The sequence below is a fragment of the Miscanthus floridulus genome, chromosome 18 (assembly GCF_019320115.1).
Source record: "Miscanthus floridulus cultivar M001 chromosome 18, ASM1932011v1, whole genome shotgun sequence".
Classification (NCBI taxonomy): Eukaryota; Viridiplantae; Streptophyta; class Magnoliopsida; order Poales; family Poaceae; genus Miscanthus; species Miscanthus floridulus.
Genome location: NC_089597.1, coordinates 82,750,740 through 82,760,062, shown reverse-complemented (window position 1 = coordinate 82,760,062; position 9,323 = coordinate 82,750,740).

Here is a 9,323-nt window from a genome sequence, read left to right as displayed (position 1 = left end):
ATATATATAATATGTTTAATGCAAAGTCTAATAATAAGTCCACATACACCTAAGTCAAATAATAGCATATGTTCACCTAGAATAAATTCATTGTTTGAATGACCACATACAACAAAGTCCACCTACTCTTCTACGAAACTAAGCCTACATCAACTTCCAAATAAGAAAAGCGATGACCATATCCATAAATAAAAGTATGACATCTTTCCAAGACCAAGGAGCAATTCTCCTAATCTTCACATCTCCGGCGGGTGGCTTCTCTTCGATCTCCAGTGCCAGCGGATGGCCATGGTTTGCATTCATTGGACCATAGTAGGCTGGTTGCCCATGGTTTGCAAGGTAGGCTGGATGACTATAGTAGGCCCTCAAAGATTTAGCTTCTGTGTTGTATTTTTTGTGTAAATTACCAGGGTAGCGATTGACTTGAGCATAGCAATCTTCCTAGGTTTGATAAATCCCAGACATGTGACCAACATGCACTACATACCATGCCATGGTTGCCTATACATTTAAGTAAATTAGGCATGTGCTAAGTGGTAATGGTAACTCACTGAACAAGAGTTATTATTCAAGTTTTATGGCCAAACTAAATCTATTTAATGTTCTTTATCCTTGACATGATAAAAAATTACCTCAATAATTTGACTGTTTATTATTCGGAGATCAATGTGGTTTAGTAATCATACTTGTTGTTGCTGTTGAGCCAATTTTAAAAGTTGTTTTTAACTTTTTTTCTGGAACAAACATCTATAGATGCCTTTTTTTAAGCATGTTATATATTCCATCAAAATAGCATTATTTTTAAAATATACTAAAACTTATACAAGAAATAAATAATTTCTTGTAGTATATATAAGAAAATATTAGATGAAAGGTCAAAGCAAAACATCTACAATAGAAAGGAAATAGGCAAGTCATTATAATTAACCAACATGACCAGTCAAATAAAGTAGGACCCTATCAAAACACCAGAAAGTTTCTACAAACATATTTCAAGGACCATATCAAGGTTAGATCCTAGCTAGGGATTCAATAAACCTAAGGATTGTAAAATTAATTAAGATGAGATTGTAGATAACACCAGAACCAGACTAGCTATTACGAAGTGAGATTAGATTGTAGATGGTAGTGAACCTATTTTATCTGAATGTGGACTAGCTATTACAAAGTGAGATTGTCTCAAAAAACAGAGGTGATTTTAATAGCCTGCAGACATGAGGAATAAAAAATGTGTTTGGATCAGTGATATTGCATAGCCTCCAATGGATAGAGTTGCATACATTCTTCATCTTTAAAACTATTTAAACAAAATTAAGTCCATTTCTTGTTCCTCCGAAAACAATAAAAAGTATACAGCACAACTTACTTCCTCATATTGTTTGTCAATGTAAAGTCCATTTCAGTTGCTATTGGGAAGACAACAATCGTGGAGCATTTCATCTAACACTTAGTGGGTAGTGAGCCACGCACTCACCATGGGGTGGGAAAGCAGCTGTCCACGCGCGCTCCTGAAGGCCTCGACGGTGCTCCGGCGTCCGGTGGTGAAAAACGTGGGGAGTGCTCTGATGTGGGGCAGTGCACGGGCGTCGGTGTTGAAGAAGAGGAGCACAGGGCTAGGAACGGCGGTGCGTGGGGCGGTGGATGGGTGCTCCAGCGTGGGGCGGTGCATAGGCCTCGGCATCGAAGAAGAGGAGTGCGGGGCTGGGAACGGCGGTGCGGGGGCAGTGGACGGGTGCTCCGGCATGGGGCGGTGCATAGGCGTCAGCGTCGAAGAAGAGGAGCGCGGGGCTAGGAACGGATGGCGCGGGGTTGAAATTTGGATAATTTCAACCCGTGGCGGGCTTTTATACTAGACCTCATCACTGTTGGTTCTAATTAGAAACCGACAATGATGGGGGTACATCACGGCCGGTTGTAAGTAGAAACCGACAGTGATGGGGGTACATCACTGCCGGACCATTCTTTAAACTGGCAGTGATTGCCGTGTAGCGGTCACAACATAAGTAACTTATCTTTTCCACTACTTTCGAATTCCTCCTACTAGCTCAACGGTTAACACCTCGCAACTTAGCCCTCGATACCCGCGTTCGAATCCCAAGCGACCCAAATTTTTTGGTTTAATTTTATAATTTATTAAGCGGTCTAAAGGTCAAAAAGATAAAATAAATAAACCTTGGCACACATCCAATACTAGCGCAGCGGTTAAGTGTCTGAACTTTGTTGCCCGAGACCCAAGCTCAAACCCGAGGGCTGGCAAAAAAAAATTAATTTTTTATATATCACTGCCGGTTTTCAAAATAAATCGATAATGATAACAAGCATCACTGTCGGTTTCTTATCATCACTATCGTTTTTTGAAACCGACAGTGATATTTATATATATTAAAAAAATCTTTTATATACTGAATAAATAGAAGCATATGTATTCCTATGTCCAAATGGCTTGAAATTTTTTTGGGAAGCTTGTATACCCAAATTAAGACCGCACATAGGATCTTAGGTTTTTCTAATTATTTTTTTATTAATTATATTTTTCTGTGTGCTGAATGAGACAAAAGAGGGTGAATTTCATCTTGGACCCAATAGATTTTTTCATCCACCTCCATAAAATTCTTATCCCTAGGGCACATTAGAGCCTGTGTAAAAGTTTGGCACCATTCTGGATCTTTTCGTGGGTACACTCAGTTCAACCTATAATTAACCGGTCTCGCACGCGTGGAAATTCAATTAAACCTCAAAAAGTAGCAAACCATTTTAAAAAAATCCCAAACTTGGTATTTCCTTCACACGTGGCACGTGCAAGCCTAAGAAAAAGTTTGAGACCAATACGACATTGGAATGCCTATTAACCACAGAAACCTTGATAACCTATGTGTTTAGTCATGGTTCGTTGAAAGAGCACATGTACCTCTGTGAAGCATGTATACTCCACCTATGTCGAAATAGCTTAAAATTTTTTTGGCAAGCATGTACACCCAAATTAAAGACCCCACACAGGATCTTAGGTTTTTCTGATTATTTTTTTATTTATTATATTTTTCTCTGTGCCAAATGAGACAAAAGAGGGTGAATTTCATCTTGGACCCAATAGATTTTTCATCCACCTCCACAAAATTCTTATCCCTAGGGCACATTAGAGCCTGTGTAGAAGTTTGGCATCAATCTGGATCTTTTCGTGGGTAGACTTAGTTCAACCTATAATTAATAGGTGTTGTCGCGCGGAAATTCAATTAAACCTCAAAAAGTAGCAAACCATCTCCGGAAAATCCCAAACTTGGTGTTTTCTTCACACGTGGCACGTGCAAGCCTGAGAATTACAATACCGGAATGTATATTTCTAGTTGCCCAACAAATGTTACACGAATTACATGCATGACAATAATTAAACACACAAATCCGTACATATTAAAATTAGAATCCAATTAAACTATGACCTTGAAAACCTAGCTAAATAAACATTAATTACTATCGGAATCACTGCCGGGATCGATCGGGCCACACACACTACCATGCCTCTGTAGCCATATATGGTAATTGATGTCATGGATTATGTATCCACTTGTATCGATGAAGTCCAATGCCCATATGAGTGCACTCTCTCGTGCCTCACAATACCAAAAGAATGGTCGGCCATAGATGTAACCTAATGAATGACCACTACTCCTGTTAGTAATCCTTATGCAGTACTGGCATCCTTCTATAGTGAGTTGGTTGAGGTTTCCATTGCAGAAGTCCCAATCGTACTCGAGTTGCTCCGTAGCTTGGTCTAGAACGGCCCACAAGCCACATGCAGCATAGGTAAGGTCCTGTAGCGCAATCTGCTTGCGGAGAAAAAGAAAAAAAATTAGAGAATGTTATTACAATAATAAACAACAAATAACCACGACTCAGGTATAAGTGACCATTTTACCACATCCGCATGGTTGTAGCTCGCAAACCATTCACTTGCTTGCGGGACGGGGATTTCGCCAGCATTCAAAGCAAGTGCCTTGAAGTGCGAGAAATCAGGCACATCATAGCAAATACATTGAAGTGTCTCTAAACATATGCGCATGGCACTTAATTGGACGCTTATCACGTCCGGGCTTTGTATTCCTGTCCCGTGGATATGGTTCCAATGATTTCAACCCCTCACAGGGATGAAAAAACTGAGTTCACACGTCCATAGCCGACCACTTGCATTAGATACTGTGTTCTCGATGATGTCTGAGATAAAGAACCAGCTAAGTGCTATTCGTAGCCAATCTATTGAGGATATAGTCTGCGACATATATGCATGCAACAATGATATTAATCTAATTACACTTATTTGTTAGCATCAAAAAACAAAAGATGTTGAAAAATATTTCATACAATAGCTGGAACAGGGAACCGTGGAATGGCCACATTAGGAGCGAATGGCTCATCGCCAAGGTGGAAACCTAGTTTTTGTGGTGGGGGAGGTCCGTTGTTCATACTACCTGATCGATAAAATACAAAAAAAATATGAACATAAAATATATGCACAAAAAATTCTTCTAAGTAAAATGTGGCAACATAATTAAATATAGATCGAATGCAAGGAATAAGAATATATATAAATGTAGAATGCAAAGAAACATGAATATAAATATAGATAGAATATTGGAGAAGACAACATATCAATACCATTGAAAAATGCAGGAGCCATGACCAAATCACGTAGAGAGAGAGTGGATGTCTTGAGAAGTGAGAGTGAAACGTGAGAAATGAGACTGAGAGAGTTCGTGGGTGGGTGGGATCGATGTATGTGGCCGGCAGTTTGTTTTATATAGGGGGCATGGACATCACTCTCAGTTTCTAGATAGAACCGATAGTGAAGGTGAACTACGATGCATAACGATATTTGTGGTTTGTTGTGAGAGGAAAATATTGTATCATGGCTGATAAGGCCTGGCTGAAACCAACATGCATGGAGAGGCTAGCTCCTGGCCGAGGGCCATTTTATAGGGGCTAGCAGTCGTGGTACATTTTTATTTCTGAACTAAAGTTGTCGTGGTAGGTGGGAGCAGTGTTCCAAGTATTGTGGTCAGTGGGAGCATTGTTGGCATGTGAGGATTATCTACACATCACTGTCAGTTTTAGTTTAAAAACCGACAATGAATTGGGCCTTCTATGTCGGTTTGAGAAACCGACAGTAATAGAAGCTATCACTGCCGATTTTAAAACCAAAACCGGCAGTGAAGGGCCCTGCCGACATCTTTTAGTAAAAAATATAAAAAACACTGTCAGCTTAGAGCCTGCCATCGCAGCCTTTTTGTAAAAAATATAAAAAAAGTTTGGCCCACCAGAGATTCGAGCGTGGGTCATGGGGTCGAGAGTGCACGGCCTTAACCGCTGAGTTAGGATAGGGAGTTCGGTTAGAATGGTTATATTTTTTTCTTTTATCCCATTGTAATGTACTGCTAAATAATAAATGCAAAATCAAAAAAGTTTGGCCCGTTTGGGATTCGAGCGCGGGTCTCTGAGTACAAAGTGCGCGGCCATAACCGCTGAGCTAGGATAGGGAGTTCGGTTAGTTTGCTTTTCTTTATTTATTTTTTAATAGAAATAATGTAGTTAGTTTATATTCTAAAATAACACAAAAATTTGTGTCTTGATTATTTAATTCTATGATAATTAATTAATGGTCTATAATCATCAAATAATAGTGTTTGTGAACATCATCTTAATATTTGATTACATAGTCAATAATTAAATTGTAGAGATACACACAAAATATAAATTAAATATTCAGTGCGAATTACTGATACAACGTCTGCATAATGATTACATAGTTAACAATAATCTAACTATCTTTAGGTGCATCAACAATGAGGGCCTCATTGTGATCAATTTTTACGTAAGCAGGTTCATCACCTTCTTGAAGGATAGGTAGGGGTACGTTCGCCCTGAATGGAGGCATTTCCTGATAGCCCCTATAGTCTTCTTCGTCCATCACTCCATCGACATCGACAATCTTCCTTTTCCCTTCTAGGACTACTTTTAGCCTTTCTTTTGTCTTGTTGTCTCTTGCATAGAAGACTTGCATAACATCTCTTGCAAGGACAAAGGGGTCGTCTCTGTATGCAGTCTTAGTGAGATCAACGGTAGTGAACCCTTCGCTGTCAGTGTTCATTTCCTCGAGCCAGACCCACTGGCAGCGAAAAAGAGCTGCATTCAACGGACCGCACGCTAGCTCCCATATCTCCTCTATGAAACCATAGTATGTCACTTGCACGTTACCATTCTCGTCGTGAGCATCAAAACGAACACAACAATTTTGGTATGTGCACTTTCCATCTTGCTTTTTTGTGTAAAATGTGAATCCATTGATCTCATACCCTTAGTACTTAAGATATGTACTCGAAGGTCCCTTGGCTAAGGCATCCAGTTGATTACCCAACTTTATTCCAAGCAAGCGACATCACAACCAGCTGCCAAATTCCTCCTTATGTTTTTTATCCAGCCAAGCCTATGCCCTGCTCGGATATAGAGTTTGCAGCGATTGCCTGTGCTCGTCAATGTATGGCATCACACCCGCAGTTTGCTAGAGAATAGCAAACTGTGCCTGACTGAAAGAAACAGGGTCGTTTACTGTAACAAATTTCTCCCCGATCATTCCTTTGCCACGTAGTCTTCCCTCATGATGAGATTCTAAAACTCTAACCCTTTTGATGTCCAGATAATATGTGCAGAACTCAATGGCCTCCTTCATTGACCATCCTTCAACCATGCCCCCTTCTGGCCTAAATCTGTTCCTAACATACCTCCTGAAAACTTTCATCAATCTTTCGAAAGGAAACATCTGATGCAGGTACATTGGGCCAAGGGCTCTAATTCGGTCAACAAGATGAATGAGCAGATGCAATGAGATATCAAAGTAAGTCGGCGAGAAATGCATCTCAAGCCTAACGAGAGTTTCGACTGTGTCCCACTGCAGCTGCTCTAGCGTGGACACATTAATGACCTTTTTTGAGATCGCGTTGAAGAACGAGCAAAGCTTTATGATTGGGGCGCAGACCTTTGGGGGAGGATACCATACAGGGCAACAGGGAATAGCTGAGTCATAATGACATGACAGTCATGGGCCTTCATAGGGCCATAGTTGAACTTGAGTTCTCTCATGTTCACTAGCCTCTTCGGGTTTGCACAGTAGCCCATCGGGACTTTGAGTTCATTGAAGAAAGAAATAAGCGCACGCTTTTCTTCCTTCTTCAATGTCCATGACGCAACCAGAAGTTCGAACTAGCCATTCTCTAGCTCCGTGGGATGCAGCTCCTTCCTGATTCCCAAGTGTTGCATGTCTAGGCGTGTGGCTAGTGAATCCTTTGATGTCCCCCCGGTGTCCATCAAGGTGTTAAGAGTGTTAGCGCACACGTTTTTAGTGATGTGCATGGGATCAAAACAGTGGCATACACTCAGAAATGGCCAGTCAGGTAGTTTCTAGAAAACCAATTTTTCTTCCAAACGCTCCCATCAGGCGCTACTACTACATTGTCCCCCTTCCCAAGGACAACCTCCAGTTTGTTAAGTTCTCGAAGTATCGTAGGCCCGTCTCGATATTTTGGAGCTAAGCGTTTCTCAATAGTACCATTGAAATCTTTTCTGTTCCTGCGGTAAGGGTGATCCTTAGGTAGGAACCTACAGTGTCCCATATAAACTATCTTTGAGTTATTTGGTAGATTTACCGCATCGGTGTCGTCCAAGCACTCGACACATCTAGTATAGCCTTTTATCTTCTCTCTAGACAACGAACCTTGACCTGACAAGTCGGTGATTGTAGCGATAAGTACTCCCTTGATCGTGACATGTTCCTTTTTGTACTCGTCCCAAACATCCGGCGCACCCTTTTCAAACATCTCCACTAGTTCATCGATCACTAGTTCCAGAAACACATCGATGTTATTCCTAGGCTGTCTTGGCCCTTGGATCAGTAGTGGCATCTGGATGTACGACCGCTTCATACAGACCCAAGGTGGAAGGTTGTATATATAGAGCGTCACTGGCCAGGTGCTATGATTGCTTCTAACCTGGTCAAAAGGATTCATCCCATCTGTGCTGAAAGCAAACCAAAGGTGTCTTACCTCTCCACCGATGTCCTTATAGAACATAGTATTGACAGTCCTCCAGTCATGCCCATCGACGGGGTGCCTCATCATTGTATCTTTCTTACGCTCTTCGCCATGCCAGCGCAATAGCTTGGTTGACTTTGCACATGCAAACAGCCTATGCACCCAGGGAGCTATAGGGAAATACCAAACGACCTTTATGGGACCTCCTCTGGTCTTGGTACCCTCATCTAACGGCCCTTCCTTATACCATAGAGCTTCACACTTGGGGCACTTGTCCAAGTCTTTGTATTTTTCTCCATGGTACAATATGCAATTATTGGAACACGTGTGGATTTTTTCAACCTCGAGGCCGATGGGGCAGATCATTTGCTTGGCCAAGTATGTCTTTTCTGGCAACTCATTTTTTTCTAGGAGCATTTTCCTTATTATACCTAACAACTGATCGAAGCCTTTATCGCTCAATCCGTTTGTCGATTTGAACTCTAACAGCATGATGTCGGCTTCCAGTTTGCTCATTGGACAATTCCTATACAATGGTGTTTTGCCATATTGTCTCATTTTCTCTAGCTTTCTCAGTTGTCTTTCACTAAGACATCCGGTCTCTACATTACGTAGCAACTGAGAAATGTCATCGTTATCCTCGGTGTCGTCAGCTAGCGTGTTTCTAAACACATTATTAACTGTGGCCATAGGTTCTGTGTTGACACCGGGTTCCTCGTCAGCATCATGGATGGCTACATTAGGCATGTCGACATCATCATCATTTTCCTATAGAACATTCACACCAACCTCACCATGCATAGTCCATATCATATAGTTTGGCATGAACCCCTCGGTAATCAAGTGCGATCGTATAGACTCAATTTGATGAAAGTTCCTATGATTCTTGCAATCTTTGCATGGGCAAAAGACAGGATTCCCATTCCCAGCATGGGATTTGGCATCAGTGATAAACTGGCTGACGCCATGCATGTACCGCTTGTCCGTTTGGGACAGATGCATCCACTCTCGATCCATTTCTACACAAAAAATACTAAGACAGTAATTACAAAGAATTAATAAGAAATCAAGCTTCATGAACAACAATTGTAGCTTGAAAGTACCATTTTTGGAAAACATTATTGTACACTAATTATTGAAAAATTGAAATTGGTAGCCCCGGCCCTGTAAATTGAAAATCGTAGTAAAAACAATTATTGCACAATATTGAAGAACAACTATTCTACTCTACTTCTAAGAACTAATTATAGC